Raw genomic sequence first — 17,329 nt, 5'->3', positions numbered from 1 at the left:
ATTCCACACAGAAGGCAGCTCTGCTAAAAAATGAACTGATGAACCAAGTACTTCTGAAACTTCTGTACATTATTTTTCTGGGTTCACTACAGGCACTCTAGCCCCAAGTACTCAAAAAAAGAAGTTGCGTCTTACCATAACGCTCCATCTATGTTGTCGATCTTCACTTAACCTTGACTGCGAGTTCAGTTCTGTATATTGGAACAAATTCAGCCATTATTCAGGCTTGAACCCTCCTAAACTCACAAGCTAAGCTTTACCCATAATGCTCCTCACAGGATTACTTCAGATTCAGTTTGTATAAAATAGTTACAGACAGGAAGTAAAAGATCAGAGACCATATCTGTATTCCTAAAAGGGAAAGAATCTTTTAAGAAAGATCTGTCCCACCAAGAAGCCAAAGGGCAGGGAGAAGGAGGATGGGGAAGTCAAGGACAAGTGAAGATCAACAGCACAGATGGAACATAATGGCAAGACATAACGTCTTTACTTGACTATGGGACAGTCTCTCCAGCTACCTAAATCCTGGGAGGTCTCACAGAAGAATATTCCTGAGCACCATCGAGCCAAATGACACACATCCCCTAGAGATCAGATCCAACTTGTAATGAGTAACAAAGGTTATGAGGGGATGCCCAGGTAAACACTGCAGAAATATCATCAATATAAACTCTGGAATGAAAGACTGCAGAAGCGGATACTACCCATGTCGAACGTGCTTTAACAGGTCTCGGTACATGCACTTTGTTTTTGTTATAAATGAAAGTTATACAGTCTCACTGCTGCTTGCTCAAAATGCTTGAGGTTGTCAAAATGCACCTTTTCTACAACGTACAAGTGCAACTTCCACCTGCACAATGATGTGCACCTGAATGATCACACTGCCACTGCTATATAACAAGTAAAAAAAGGAGTGATGCTTTGTACTTGTGTATTACTGAAAAATATTCATAGAGACACAACAGTACAATTTCAAGCTAACATTAGGACAACATAATTACTGAATTCGGGCAACAATATTCACTTTGCAGCTAAAATTACATCTTCATACATTGTTAAGAAACCATTGAAAATACATGCACCAATCGATGAATAGTGGACGAAGTGCAGACCACCTAGTCAGCACTCTCAGAACAGCAGTAGGAAATAATATAACTATCTTTATTCCTCAGTTGTCACATTCACCAACATACTTAGGTATAGTGCAAGCCCACTGCACATCTGACACGTACACCTGGGGAATCTTACCCAAATGAATAAAATGAAGTGCAGCTCTTCTTAAGTACTGGAAGCAAGCATGTGCATATCTGAAATGTTTTCAGTCTGTAACTGCCATGCAAAACTGAGCTGAACAGCTTGGAAAACTGTCAACTACCCGAAGAACATTGGAACTGAAAACTTATGTCATAACTATAGCATCTCCCAGAAAGAAGAGGTTATTCAGCAATCCTAACCCTCCAAAACTCCAGAAGAAATATAACCTAGTCATAAGTTAAAATGAATGACAGATGATATAAACAATTTTTACTATTATGGCTCCAGAGAATAGCTCTAACAGGTTATGAAAAAACTGAAATTTGTTGATTTGTAGAAGTTCTCCTGGGAAAGAAAACCAATGCCAAAGTCAGACTTGTGCCAGTTTTAAAAGGGGCATGCTAAATTATGCATAATACTTTCACTGTGAATAATGTCACAGGTTCATAGATTTGTACTAGCGTAATGACCACTAGGGCCTTTATAAGCCTAGCCATGCAATCGAAACATGACCAACAAATTTGATTTATATGGGGGGGGTGACTTACTGATGGCCTCTGTCCATCAGACACACAGGTGCCAGACTAGTGGTGAATTTCCGATTGCCCATTCATTGGTCAAAGTTGCACTTAAATAGCGATCGGGATTAACTCTGCTTCAAATGGTTGTGGAGCATGTTCCATAGAATGGGAATTCTCTGACAAACATCTCTTTTTCTCTTCAACAATTTCTACTTATGCTGCAAGCAAAAGTTTGGCCTTTCAAACTAGTAGTTTTGATTCTGTTTGTTTTGTGGATGTGCAAAATGTTGATTATAACAGGGTCTTGGGATACTTGTATGCCAAGTAAAGATCAATCCTTAGAAGTCTGTAGATCCCAAGTAAAGAGACAGGGCTTTGAGGTGATCAGAATAGGACACTGTTTATTCCCTGTATTCTTTTTGCAACAAACATTTGCGGACGTTCCAATTGCTGCATGTATCTGGTCAGGTACATACCAAAAGGGGGCATTATGCTCTATGACAGATCTGATTAGGGCAGAGCACAGAGGTATGACAGCCACCAGTATAGGACTGGATATATATTTTTTCATCTTGTGGTACTGACAATTCTTTTTATATACTAATTATCTTAAGCAGGTTCAGGGAATTGCATGACAGGTTAGCTCTTTTCTAGTCCATGAAAGACAGGATCAAACTACTGTGAGTGGTGCTGTCATCTTGAAGGGGACTGGACCATTTCCTAGTCCTTCTTTGCTAGAACTCTAAACATGAAACTAGACTCATTGCAAGCATTTTTAAACCTGGAAGATGCTAACATTTGTGCAGTCACAGAAACCTGGTTCAAAGATGCGGATAGCACCCCAGCTTTACCTGGTTACTCATATCATACATTCAGACACCAAATTGTGGGCAGCAAAGCCAAAGGAGGTGGAGTTTCAATATATATTAGAGACACACACACCTCCAGGCTAGTCAAACAGTATGACGCACAGGAGACACTCCAGGTGCAGTTAACCGCTGACAAGACCCCTATTCAAACCATGGCTAGCTACAGGCCCATACATTTGACTCAAGATGCCCACTCCACCTATCTGGACCTCTTCGAATCTATCAAGATTAAACCAGTCACCCTAATCCTGGGTGACTTCAACTACCCAACCATAGACTGGAAAAACTACTCACGCCAGAACACAAATGTCCAGAGATTCCTTGATTTTATCAATGCAAATGCCTTGGAACAGCTAGTCGATACCCTCTCACAAGAGGTGATAATATTTTGGACTTGGTATTCACCAACATGAGTAACCACTGCAGCACCCCTACAGTATCATCCTCCCTGGTAAGATCCAACCAGAAAGCTGGCACTTTCGAAGTCACCATCTCCCCTGATCTCCCTTCTAGCTAGGGTCAAACAAAGAAAACTTCTCCAAAGCTGATTACAACCTCCTGAGGGATGGTATAAACAGTTTCACAGCCCCTTCCCCCTCTGTAGGAACTGGCACCAATGTCTAAATATACACCAAAGTACTACAGGAGTATTTATATAGATGCATGGAATCAGGAATACCAGACAGGACAAAATCATCCTCCGCAAGGAAGAGTAAACCTGTCTGGTGGACATCTGCAATAAATAAACTATATACCAAAAGGAAAAAATTGCTGTCCAGGACCAAGAAGGAGCAGGTGGCCCGATTGGAAGCAATCTCTCCTTAGCCGGAACAAGCAAATAAGAGCACTAGTGAAATCCTCTAAAGCCAACTTCTAGTCCAAATTGGCCACATCTACTAGAGACAGTCGTAAGGCCTTCTTCACATGTCCGAAATCTCAAAGGAAGCATCCAGACCTGTTCAGAACTGGTGGTCAAGGGACACCACATACACAAATGCTGTAGATATAGCCAACTTACTGGCTGACAGATTCAGCAAAAACTTCACCCCTCTGTCCCCCCATTCAGTAAATCAAGACATCCCCAGTACCTGCCCCCCACCCCTTATCTTTAGCGAACATGTCTTGTCTCTCAAAGGCAAAAAATACAGCCTCCATGGGACCAGATAGCATCCCAGGCTGCAGCCTACATGAACTCAGGCATGCACTTGCAGCATCATTAAGCACCCTATTCAACCAAACGTTAGGACAAAGTGGGTATTCAGGCATGTGAAGGACAGCCACTGTCATCCTTTTACACAAAGGCATAAAAGTGGAGCGTCCATCAATCCAGGAAATTATAGACCCATCAGCCTAACTAGCCTGATCTGCAAAGCCATGGACCTCATTAACAGGGACATTTGCAACCTCCACTCACTCAGCCCACACATTTTGGCTTTGTCAAGGGGAGGTCATGTCTGTTAAATCTAGTCTGCTTCTTTGAGACTGTCACAAAAGCCATGGATGAGGGGAAAAGGTGCACACCACCTACCTTGACCCAACCAAAGCCTTCGACACTATTCCCCCACTCGGCATTATAGATAAATTCTCTAAACTAGGTATCAATCCATATGTTACCAGATGGGAGGCAAACTGGCTCACTGACAGAACCTACCTAATCAAAATAGGAGAAGCCACCTCAAGCAGACCTGTAACATATGGTGTACCTCAGGGATTGGTCTAGGGGTTTCTGTTATTCAGGATATACTTCTCTGAGATGCAAGCCAAAACCAGTGAGCTATGGTTGACCAAGTTTGCAGATGATTGCAAACTGGGCACGGTCATCAATTCCCCAAGTGATGTAGATGTCCTCCAAGAGGGCCTCACCCAAACAAATGACTGGTGCCAGAAACATGGCCTCAAGCTGAATGCCAAAAACTGCATCACCCCCTTTGGGGGACAGTGATGCCCCCACATATCACATGAACAACACTGGAAGCATGCAATAATTTGTGAGGGATTTCGGCACTCAGGTTGATAGCAACCTGACCTTTGACCACCATGTTGCTTCCGTTGTATGGAAAGTTGTCTAAGTGGTCACCTCATAAGGTGGTCTCATTCAGGGACAAGGAAGTCATAACATCCCTGTATCCTTCCCTTATAAGGCCAATTATTGAGTACAACGCCTCCTTCGTCATGTACCCCAGGAGACTCCAGGGTCTCAAACATTTATCCTACACAGGTGTGCTAAAAGCCCTGTCCCTCTACTCAGTTTCATACAGACTCCTCAGAAGTGATCTCTGTCTGGCATACAAAGCAATCTCAGACCCCGTCTTCATGGGATTGCTGCATATCCACAAGTCAAACGCCACTCGAGTAACCCACACACGTGACCTCAACCTGGTCTGTGACAACAGGACTTGTTGGGACTCTCCCATCTGTGGAATAGACTCCTCTCCACTTCAAAGTACCTCATTATCCCTTTTTAAGCACAACCTGGATAACTGGATGGGAAACAGAAAATACACCCCTAGGATTCCACCTGTGTCCCTACTGGACAGTGGCTTTGGGTGCTGACTTGGCTAAACTCTTGGCTAGACTTATAAGAGCCTCAGGGCCAATAGCCTAGTAACGTCCTATGATCCCCCCAGCATTCTCTCATACACGTCATGCTTGGCAGGCAATGAACAGTGAACTGAGCATTTAATCCACTCTAGGCACACACAGCTGCTACGCCTGATCTGCTCTCTCCCATCCCCTAACAGCCTGGTAACTCCTTCTGAACTCTGGTCTCCATCATATTTCAATGAAGGATAAAGTATAGTTGTGTAAAATCTTACCATAACTTTAGATGTCCTTCTCTTTTATATATTGCTGTATCCATAACATGAGGGAGTCTGGCTTTGGTTGGCTCATCCGTCCGGCCATTTTACAAAAGATAGTTGCTACTGCAATAAGTGTGACGTCCTGTCTCTCTCAGTGAACATCAGCCATAAACAGATGTCTGGTATAAAATGGACGTCAGCATGCACCTACCTCAGAACTGAATGCCGCCGGAACCAGCAACTACGGAGTACGTACTCAGGAGTCAGGCAAGTGTCAGGGGGAAGGCAGGGTGGAAAATTATACAGCAACATACAGAAGAGAAGTTACGGTAAGATTTTACACAACTACACTATGTCCTTCTATTCGTATGCTGCTGCATCCATAACATGGGCAAAAGAGTACAAAAGCTCATGCGACTAAGAATTGGGTGGAGGAACAGAGGCATTTTCCACAAAGCCATGAAGGTTGGCTCTTGCAAATCCTGCTCTGGACCTACAAATGATGTCCAACTTAGTGTTTGGTGAAGGTATGGATAGATGACCATGTAGCTGCTTCTAAAATGGCAGCTGTATCCAAACCCTTAAAGAAGAAACCAGAGGAGGACACTGCCCTAGCAGAATGTGCCTCAACCAGGAAGGGTAGCCTTTTGCCATGGGCTGTGTAGCAAGTTTTAGAGATCCATGAGGAAATGGTTTGCTTGGAAACAGATGTCCCAGGTCTCTTTGGTGGCAGGAAACAGTTTGTCCAATTTACAGACAGATTTGGTCTTGGCCAAATGATTTCTGAGTTGTCTATGTACATCCAAGGAGTGGAGGACCCTTTCAGCAGTGGTTTGAGGTGAAGGGAAGAAGGTAGGAAGGTTGATGGCCTGATTCAAGGAAAGAACATTAACAACTTTGGGTGTGAAGGATGGGTTAGTACGTAGGCAAGCCCTGTCCTTCTGGAAAACTGTAAAAGGGTGAGAGGCCATAAGAGCTTGCAGTTCTGAAACCCTTCTGGCTGAAGTAATGGCCACCAAAAGGATAGTTTTCCAAGTACAGTGTTAGAGAGAACAGTCCTTGGCTGGCTCAAAAGGTGGTAAGGTTAACTTTTCTATAACAAAATTTAGATTCCAAGGGGGGATGGGCTTCCTTTAAGGTCTAAGCTGTAGTAACCCCCTCAGAAAAAGCTTCACTTCTAGTCTAGAAAGTAGAGGGGGTGAAGAGAAGAAGCCATGCTGAGATGGCAGATCAGTTTGTCTTAATGGAAGAATAAGACAAGCCAGAGTTCATCAGTTGACACAGGTAAGACAAAACCAGTGGAGGTTTTGTCAGTGGTTGGATGTTTTATTTTAGACACCAAACAGAAAACCTCTTCCACTTGGATAGATACGATTTTCTGGTAGTTGGTTTTCTGGCCTCCTGCAGAACCTAAAGCACATCCTCTGTGTAAAGGTGTCTGAAGGGAATTAACACCATATCAACCACAATGGTAGGTTCAGGATGGACAGTTGGGGGAGTACTTGAGTTACCTTCTCCTGTGCGAGCAGGTCCATCCGGTGGGGTAACTTGTAGCGATTGCCCTTGGCTAAATGAAGTAATAGGATGAACCAGTGCTGCCTTGGCCAATAGGGGGGTCACCAACAAGGTTTGTGGCTCTTCTCTCTGAATCTTCAGCAGAACTTTTTGTATGAGTGGGAAGGGGGGAATGCATAAGCAAACATCCCCTTCCAAGGGAATGAAAAAGCATCCACCCGCTATGCTTCGGGAGAAGGTATCCTGGAGCAGAAGGTTGGGAGTTATCTGTTCATGAGGGAGGCAAAAAGATCCACCTGCGGAATAGTCCGATGGATGGACTAGGTCCAGGAACACATCCCTGTTTAGCATCTATTTGTGGGACTGAGTCATGGACCTGCTTAGAGAATCTGCCATCACATTTTATGCAGAAGGTATGTAGACGACTAGGTTTGTTTCTTTCTCTAGGGCTATTTCCCACTCCCGCAGAGCCAATCTTCACAGAAGGTAGACCTTCCCCCCCTGTTTGCTGATGTACCACAGGACTGTGGTACTGTCTTTGTACCATCTCAGCACTCCTGGTAGGATTCGATCCTTGAAGATTTGGAGAGCCAATATCAAGGCTCTCATCTCCTTGATATTGATGTGCTTCCTCTGCTGGTTCAGGGTTCAAGTGTTTCTCACTCTCCATACTCCTAAAATTGCTCCCCAACCTGTGTCTGAAGCATCTGTGTACAGGTCCTGACGTGGAGGCATGGGTTACAGAGGCAGGCCTGAGTTGGCTGATATCTGACCTATCAACCAATTTAGTTATCTGGAAAGGCATGGTAGAAGGGCAACCATGAACTCCAGGGTGTGTAGGTTTTGCTTCCAGATTGTCCTTGAGTACCATTGGAATTTCCTCATCTGTAGCCTTGCAAGGAAACCATGGAGATGGTGGAGGCCATGAACCCCAGGAGCATGAGCAACTCTGGCCGATAGGTCTTGGAGAGGGAGTACCCCCTTGAAATAAGAAGTGAGGTACATAATCTTGTCTGGAGAAAGACAGGCCATTATTTTCCCTGTTAAGATCCTGCATTCTAAGAACACATGGTCCTGTGAGGGTATCAGGGAGGATTTTTGAAGGTTTATGGTGAACCCCAGACCTCTCAAGAGGGAGATGGTGAAGTCTAGGTGTTGTAAGACCAACTGAGTGGAAGGTGCCTGGATCAGGATGTCATCCAAATAGTGGAAGAGTTGTATCCTCTGTGTTCTGGCAAAGTCAATGACTGGGGTTGGGCACTTTGTGAACACTCGGAGCCGTAGAGAGATCAAATGGCAAAGCACGGAACAGAAAGTGTGCAGAACCCACTGAAAAATGGAGGAATTTCATAAAAAGTGGGTGGACTGGGATGTGCAAGTAGGCATCATTTATATCCAAGGAAACCATGAAGGCCTGAGGAAGGATTAGGGGAAGCAGAGTAGGAAGTGTGAGCATCTGAAAAGGGGGGACCTGGATTAAGGTGATGAGATGGGACATATCCAAGATTGGTCTCCATGGACCTTCTTTCCTGGGGACCAGGAACATCCTAGAACAGAATCCTTTTCCTTTTAGGTCCGGCAGAACTGGGGGGAAAGTAAGCCTTTTGGTCCCAAAGGGATTGAGGAATGCCTTTGAAAGTGGGTCTGGTTTCCCACACCATGAAATATCCCAGTTTAATAGAGAGGACCCAAGAGTTCTGGGTAACCTGTTTCCAAGCATGGTAAGACAGGGAGAGATGCATTGAGACAGAGGTGTCTGGATTTAAGGGTTGGTAGTCACAGACTACCAGGCTTGGTCTGAAAAGGCTGTTTTTGAGCTGGGATAGAGGGAGTAGACCTGGGGGGGGGGGGTCTCTTTCCTGGTATCCTTTTTCCCTTTGGATGGTATTTGTCTAGGTCTTCTGTTTTAGCTGGATAGTTCCTCTGAAAGTGGAGAACCAGGGAAACAAAAATGTTTCCAAGCTCCTGGAGCTCCTTGCCCTTCGCCTGAAGGGGCTTAAGTTCAGCAGCCACAAAGCTTTGTTGTCCAAGGGAGCATCCATGAGTTTAGATTTAATGTAATCAGAAGAGGCAACAGTCTGAGCCAGGAATATCTCCTTATGACAGAACCTGAGGCTGCAGCTCTAGATGAAGCCTCCACTGCATCATAACTGTACTTAATGGAGTGTTTAGTTACCGGAGTGCAGGAATTTAAGAGATTAGAAATTTTTGCCTCGGCAGGGGAATCAGGCAGATCACCCAATTGCTTAATAGCATCAGACAGAAGTGCCACAGAGTATTTGGCCATGTGCATCTGGTAGTTAATAGCTCTCACTGCTAAAGTTGCAGACATGTAAACTTTTTGGCTAGGTGTTCCATTAATCTGGTCTCCTTGTCAGAGGGAAGGAGGGAGTTGAAGGGGAGAAATTTAGAGGTTTTATCTGCAGCCACTGAAATGGTTGCAGGGTCTGCAGAAGGGGCCTTGAAGAGAAATTTTCCATCTTCAGGGACTTTGTAAAACCTGTCTGAGGACTTAGGTGCAGGAGACAGAAGGGACAACGATTGCAAATCTGTTTTTGTTTGAGGCAGACAGGAAGGCATCCAAAAAGGAAGGATGCACAGGAGGGACTGCAGATGAGTTAGGGGACTCCATTTGTAAGAGGTCACAATACCTCTTCTGAGTCTCAATAACCTGGGTGCAGTCACACTTAAAAAAAAAGTCCTTCATCTGCACAATAGTTTCCCCAAGGGTAATGTCTTCCCCTGGGGAATCTGTACCATTTGACGCCTCCACTGGAGAAGCATACCCCAGAGGGGAGGCAATTTGTGAAGGATAAGTAAGGAATTCATCCCCTGAAGAATCTCTTCTTCAGTGGATAGATCAGTAACTAGTTTACTTATCTGAGAATGGACAGCACGAAGTCACTTCTGCAAGGGAGCAATGACCAGAGCAGGCAGTCACACAGACAGCAGAAAAGTTCTGAGATAGGTGCATGCTGACATCCGTTTTATACCAGACGTCTGTTTACGCCGACATTCACTGAGACACGGGACATCACAAGTACCTTTGCAATAGCAACTATCTTTTGTAAAATGACCGGACATACGAGTTAACCAGAGGCAGACTCCCGCATGTTATGGATACAGCAGCATATGAATAGAAGGACATCTAGCACTCTTCCTATCCTCCACGATAGGCATGCCTTTCCAGCAGCACAGGTAACCCTCAGTATGTGGACTCTGATGGGAGGATCCTAACTGCAGACAAGGAAGGAAGGAAGCATGCTATGCCTCCCAACCCCAGCAGTGGTGAGTTGAACAAAGAATGGAAGAAAAAATATTTGGGAGATTTTAAATGCTATGTTACGTTAACAAGACCTATGAAAACTGCCTAAACAGATTTCCAAGACTCTTCAACCCATACCCAAAAATGCGGTTTGTGAATTAAAAAAATGAGCAAAAAAGGAGATCTGTTGTGTGTTTGCTTGTGTGTGCAGACAACTTTTTTGCAGCAATCTGCAGAACATTTTTGAAAAACTTCTCTAAGGGAGGTAGCACCTTGCAATTTGACCACCTTGTAACTCGACCATTTTGCAACATGACCGTGCTTTCGGCCACCTAGGCATCCCACAATTCGACCACCATCTCGCAATTCAACCCAGAAAGGGGGCTGAAATGTTGTCATTGTTTCTTGTTATTGTGTTATGTAGTGTAGTTGTTTCTTTTGTGTTGTGAAGAAATGGGGCCAAAGAGTGATATTTGCAGGAAAAATAAGTGGCTGAGCAGTGAAAAGAAAGAAATCATTGGTAAAATTCAGACAGGAGGTAAAATAGTTTGAATAGCAGAACAGTATGGCGTGCCTAGGTCTACCATCTCAGCAATTTGGAAAAATAGAGACGGTATTATCATGGGTGCTAAGGTATCAAAAGGAGCAACAAAGGTTTTGAACAAACACAGAAAAACAATTCACTATGATATGGAAAAGATGCTTCTTGTTTGGATCCAGGACAGGCAGATGAAGGGAGATCCAATAACCCAGACCATGGTCTATCAGAAAGCTGAGCTCATCTTTGAAGAACTACAAAAAAATTAAAAAATTCAAGCAACTCACAGCAAACAAAGGAATTTAAAGCAAGTAAGGGATGATTTCACAGATTTAAAAAACAGAAGTGGCATCCACAGCATTCTGAGATAAGGACAGACAGCTAGTGCTGACAAAGAAGGTGCACAGAAATTTGTCAAGGAATCTGAAGAACTGATAGAGGGAGAAGGCTCTCTACTAGAACAGATTTTTAACTGTGATGAAATGGGGCTTTTCTGGAAGAGCTTGCCAAGCAAGACTTACATAAACTCAAGAAGAATCTAGGATTCCAGGTCACAAACCCATGAAAGATACGGTCACACTCCTCCTGGCAGCAAATGCCAATGAAGACTTCAAGCTGAAGCCTCTGTTGTTGTACCACTCAGAAAACACATGATGCTTTGGAAAAAGACCACAAAATCAAACTGTAATCTGGAAATCAAACACCAAAGTTTGGGTAGACCAGTCAATTTTCAAGGACTGGATTTTCAAGGAGTTTGCTCCAACTGTCAAACACCTGACTGAGAATTTAATAACAAAGCTGTTCTGCTTCTGGACAATGCCTCTGCCCACCCACAAGAGTTACAGGAAATTCTTCAGAAAATGATTTTCATCAAGGTTCAGTTCCTGCCTCCCAACACAACTTGTCTCATTCAAACTATGGATCAACAAGAAGCTCTACACAAAAACACTCTTCTCAAGGCTCTCTGATGTGACCAGTTCTTCAGATAAACCACTGAAGGAATTCTGGAAGACTGAGTTCAACATTCTACACACCATATCATTCATTAAAATTGCCTGAAATGGAGTGTCACAGAAAGACCTTCGTTCAGCCTGGAGGAAAATGGCTCCTTCCTTTTCCCAGGCCAAAACTGTGGATGAAGCAGCTGAAGGTCCTGAAGCAGCTGAACTGCTGCAAGACATCACTTCCACAGCAGAGCACCTGGACATAGGGAGGAGATGGATGAGGCAAATGAGGAGGAACTGCTACAAGACCATGACAACGAGCTCACAATGGAGGAATTTACAGCACTTTATAATGAGCAGTTTAATGAAAAAAAAAAAGGGAAATTTCTTATGAAGATGAAGACACCAGGGAAAAAGGACCTATGCCAGCTTGCATTAAAGAACTTTTATCCAATTGGGAGAAGGTGCAGGCTACAGTCTTGGAGTGCACCCCAACTCAGCTGATGTCAACAGGATGACAGACTTGTTTAACACAATCATATGCCACTTCAAGATCATCCTGAAAAAGACGGAGAGCCAAGTCACCTAGGACAACATTTTTTCACCTACACCTGCCAAAAAACAGAGGGAACAGGCAGGACAGGGTGAAGAAGACCCCACTTCCAACAACATAAAGACTTAAGTGGATTCTGTAAATAGTGTAAATATGGTGATTCATGACACTGGTGGGGCTGGGCAGAGAGAATGGACACAAATGTATGATGACGACTCACCTGTTCTGGATGGGAGAGAGATGGTATGGCCAAACTCATTGGCGACACCTGCTGGAAAGCAAAAGATCACCTGTGGAATAGGCCAGGTCAAATTTATGCTGTTAAGCAACACATACCCCACTGAATTAGTGATGATGCGGGTGTCGGCATCTATATTATTCCCCGTCAGGCAATTACTGCATATCAGCTGGCCTTCTGTGGCAGGGACCTTTCCGGGATTAGTACACTGCCCTGCTCTCATATTCCGAACGTTCACCTCCAGCTGAATGAATGGGCCAATCAGGTCCCTGAACAGGAATGAGTGAGGCAAGTCACTGTTGCCCAGGTCAGGATATGTGATTCTAGCCCACTGGCAGAATGAATGAGCCAAGTATAGGAGCCACTGAGCAAAGTTCTGGAGAGGGATTAAAAAAAGAAAACAGACAATAGTATACACTGTATTCTATGCTGTTATTTCTTTTGGGGGTGTGGATAGGAAACTGTTGTAAGATGTTTTAAGTTATAATTAAATCACATTAAAGTGAACTAACGTAAAAAAGCAAACGGTAAACCAATGAAAAAAGTCCACAATTCAGAAGGAGAGCAGTCTGACTAAACGTATCCACAAAGTGCAAGCGGTTTTGAACGCAAAATTATTTTATTAAAAAAGCGTTTTCGCTGCTAAAAAGCAATGCAGCTTCATCAGAAAAAACGTAAAACCAGATAATGACTTTTTTTTTTAAATATTTAAAGGAAGTGGTTAAGTTACATCACTTCCTGTAAAAGTATCATTGCTGCACTCAGATTAAAAAAGCATAATGAAATGCGATCTAATACACATTGAAAATAACCAAAAGTGGTTAAATTTCATGGGAAAAACACAATGGGAAGCATATGTAACAAGACAATTTCTCATTTTGGTAGGAAAAAAAGGAAAAGGAAAGGGAAAGAATTGGTGAAATTTAACAGGAAAAGAGAGGTGCAAACAGGAAAACAGGGGGGGGGTGTGGAGGAAAGGGTAGGCAAAAGGGTGGGATGTGAAAGGAAGAAAGAAAAAGAAGAAAAAGAAAACGTGAAGGAGAAGGGGAGAGGGGGGGAGGGGAAAGGAAAACAAAATAAGGATGGGAAAGAAAGAGAAACAGTCTGGTGGCATCACTAAACCATAAATGGTAATGGTAGTACAGGCTCAAATTGGGAAAGGATATAATAAACCCGAAAAGTAACCAGAGGCATTAATAGAAGATATATTCACATGGCCACTAGGACCAAGACCATCTATATAGAGTATATATATAAATAAATACTCAATGGGTGAATACCAACAAATTAAGCAGATGTTACACCACAAGGCTAAACAGATAAAATATCAGTTAGACATAATGAAAGCGAAACCACCCAAGAGAATGGATTTATTTTATCTGATATAACTTCTCATTTTGAGAACTGCAGAAATGTTGCAGTTCTCATTCAAACCTGGGCTATTGAATGCGTTAAGTGAAATTTGCCATTCAAGTTCTTTGAGTTCTAATAGGCAAGAAGCAGGGCCACCCCTGATGTTGTTGGGCAAATGGTCAATGCCTTTGAAATAAAATTTGTGGCTAGGGTTGTTATCAATATGTTTAGCCAAGGCATTTTCCAGTTTGTGGTTCCTCATAGCGTATATGTGCTGGTAAATACGCTGTCTGAATTTGCGGTCGGTCTTGCCGATGTAAAAAGCAGCGCAGCATTCACATTGGGCTAAGTACACGACCGACCGGGTATCACAGTTAATTCTGTGTTTAATATAGTATTTCCTCTTATTGATTTGGAATGACCCTCCAGATTTTATAACATTACAGTAATTACAGGACCCACAAATATAGCACCCTTTATTCCTAATGAAGTTAGGGTTCGATGAGTTGTTCTGTAACAACTCTTTAAGGTTTTTACCTCTTCGAAAAACTAGTTTTGGAAATTCGCCCAATTTTTCAGACAAGTATACGTCACTACTAATAAAATACCAGTTTTTCCAAATGATTTCAGAAACTTTTCTGGAATCGTCACTGAAAGTGGTTATAAAACTGGTAGTGTAGTTAACTTTGTCCGAAAATGTGGTGGTATTAGAGGTAATCGATTCCACATCTGTAGGAGAGGAAGAGGTAGTTAGACTCGGAGTGGTCAAAATATTGTTAACTGAACTGGTCTTGAATTCATCCAATAAGGGTTTAAAAAAACCTATTGACCTTTTAAACTCAATTTCAAGAATAATGTCATCAATAAGAGTCTCAGGATATCCTCTGCTCAGAAATTGATTCTTCAAAAATTGAACTTCTTTTTGGAATGATTCAGATGTATTACACATCCGTACAGCCCGCACCAGTTGGCCTTTAACTATTCCACGTTTTTGCTTGAAAGGGTGCAGGCTAGTAAAATGGAGAATTGAACTGCAGTAAGTCGGCTTACGATAAACAGAAGACAAGTATCTTTTTCCATTTGGATCTTTTTTGATTAAGACATCTAGGTAATCGATGGTCTCACAGGAAAAATGATAAGTGAATTTCAAGAATGGAGTAGTTTGATTCACATACTCAATGAGTGAGATTGCTTCATGGGAATCACCTTTAAAAAGGATGAAAATATCATCCAAGTAGCGGGTATACAGTCCTAGTTGTTTCTTAAATGTAGGATGGGAAAGAAGGAATTTACTTTCCCAGTAGGACATAAAAAAGTTGGCAACACTTGCTCCGCAAGGGGATCCCATGGCCACTCCTTGTTTTTGGAGATAAAATTGATTATTGAAGATGAAGAAGTTGGAACTAAGTACTAGGTCCAACAGTTCAGTGACAAGTCTGATTTCATTGGGGGTGGCCTTCAAGTCGAGTAATTGTAACTCCAACCATTCTGTAGCCTCTTGATGAGGAATGGAAGTATATAAGTCCACAACATCAATTGTTAAGAAGTTATTGGAATCATCAAAGTGGAGGTTATTAATGTTGTTCAGGAAGGACCATGAATCCTTACAGATTGCCGGAATTTTCTTAATGTATTTAGATAAAATCTCATCAATTAACTTGGCTGACGGGTATGTCATGGAAAGTCTGCCATCAACTAAGGCCCGCATGGGTGGATTGCTGAGATTTTTATGTATTTTAGGAATACCAAACATGACGGGCACTTTGGGAGATGTAATATCCAGGTAGTTGTATAAATCCAAGTCAATTATTGCTGCAAGAAACAGGTCCCTCAGGTAGCCTCTCATCCTCTTATATGCCAAGTTCATTTCATTGAGAGACGATTCAGCATATGCAGGTGAATCCAAAACTGCAAGCATCTTCTCAATATACATGTTATTGTCAAACACGACTAGGCCTCCTCCTTTGTCAGGTTTAATCAAACGAATAGGTAAGGTCTTTAAATCTGTAAGGGCCGTTTTCTGCTCTTTAGTAACATTAAGTTTGTGAGAGTGGCTTGAAAGTCCACAATGGTTGCCCAGATGTCTTAGATCAACTTCACAAATGGATTCGAAAATCCGTAAGCCGAAGTGTAATGGAGGGTTGAAGGTGCTAGGGAGCTTTAAAGTGGAACTATTCCCATAGTCATTGTCATTGAAAAGTAAATTCAAGTTCAATTTCCTCACAAAGCATTTCAGATCGATGATGGTTTTAGTTAAATTGAAATGAGCACTTGGAACAAAGGTATTCCCTTTAGCCAACAATTCTATAATCTCAGATTGTAATTGTATTTGAGAAAAGTTGTAAATTTTGAAGTCTCCTTTATGGTTAGTTAGAATGGAAGGGTAGTTTTCACATTCCAAAGGAGAATCTTCAGGTTGGTTAGTGTGAATGAAAGTATAATTTTCGCATTCCAGAGGAAAATCTTCAGATCTAGGAAAAACCTGAGTTGTTATGTCATTTGATTGTTGCGAGACCTGTTCCTGGTTTGGTAAGTCCGAGGTGGGAGTGGTCCTAAAAAACGCTTATTAGCCTTGTTTGTATTGTTGTTATTATTCCTTTGTGGATCAACCCTGTTGTTGATATTGGTTTTGTTATTACCTTTAATTCTATTGCTTCTACGAGGTTCATTCTGGTGAAACACACCAGTTTCAACATAGTTATCGTCGTTTGTCTCTCCGTTATTGTCATCATTGTCGTCTCCTTCATGGTATGCTTCTGTCCCAAAATAGGTTTCCCGAGTCTCAGGTTTTTGTAATTTGGGGTAAGCTTTTTGCTGTTGATACGCTATTCTATCCCTAGTTAACTTCTTGGTTTTATTTTGTTTAAGTTTAGTCATTAAACCATCTATACTGTTAAATATGCGATTATAATCAAATTTGTATCTCAGAAAATCTGCATCTATTTTAATTAGGTCATCTAGAAGAGTAATTTCCTCGGTGACTTTCTGTATATTCAGGGAATAATGTTTAATCAACAACTCAAGTAGTTGTAGTCCCTGTGTTTCAAAAAGGCGCATTAGATCATTGAGGAAATCATCGGAGCCTTGAATTAAACTTGAGGGCGAGAAGGTGGAACGTAAGCCCTTCGGGATAATGTGTTCCTTAATACACTGTTGAAAATAGGAAACCTCAAGTTGTAATTTCTTGAGTTTCAACAGCTTATTGTCCAATTTCTTCAAGTTGTCTGAAATAGTATTAATTGTTGATGTATTGTCAAAGGTCCCAGTAGCCGGTAGTTCCGAATTTAGTGCTCCCGTAAAGGCAAAAGCATCTAAGTTAGAAATCCATTCGGACATGATAGGAACTCCAATAAGCCTCTGGTTGCTACCATTTTGTTGTTGTGTAGCGTCTGAATTGGCCATGTGAATAGCCGTGTCAGAGTTATCCATTGCTAAGCTTTGTGCACTTCCGTTACGAGATCCACTAACAGCAAGTTGT

At 42.3% G+C, this 17,329-nt stretch overlaps 1 protein-coding gene across 8 annotated transcripts in view; it reads right to left on the bottom strand.

Moving 5' to 3' along the window:
* ENAH (ENAH actin regulator) overlaps nt 1-17,329 on the bottom strand; it is a 1,657,477-nt gene that overhangs the window by 434,678 nt on the left and 1,205,470 nt on the right. The window lies entirely within an intron of this gene.

The sequence above is a fragment of the Protopterus annectens genome, chromosome 1.part2 (genome assembly GCF_019279795.1).
Source record: "Protopterus annectens isolate FY-2018-M chromosome 1.part2, PAN1.0, whole genome shotgun sequence".
Taxonomy (NCBI): Eukaryota; Metazoa; Chordata; order Ceratodontiformes; family Protopteridae; genus Protopterus; species Protopterus annectens.
This window is presented reverse-complemented; position numbering and strand designations above follow the sequence as displayed.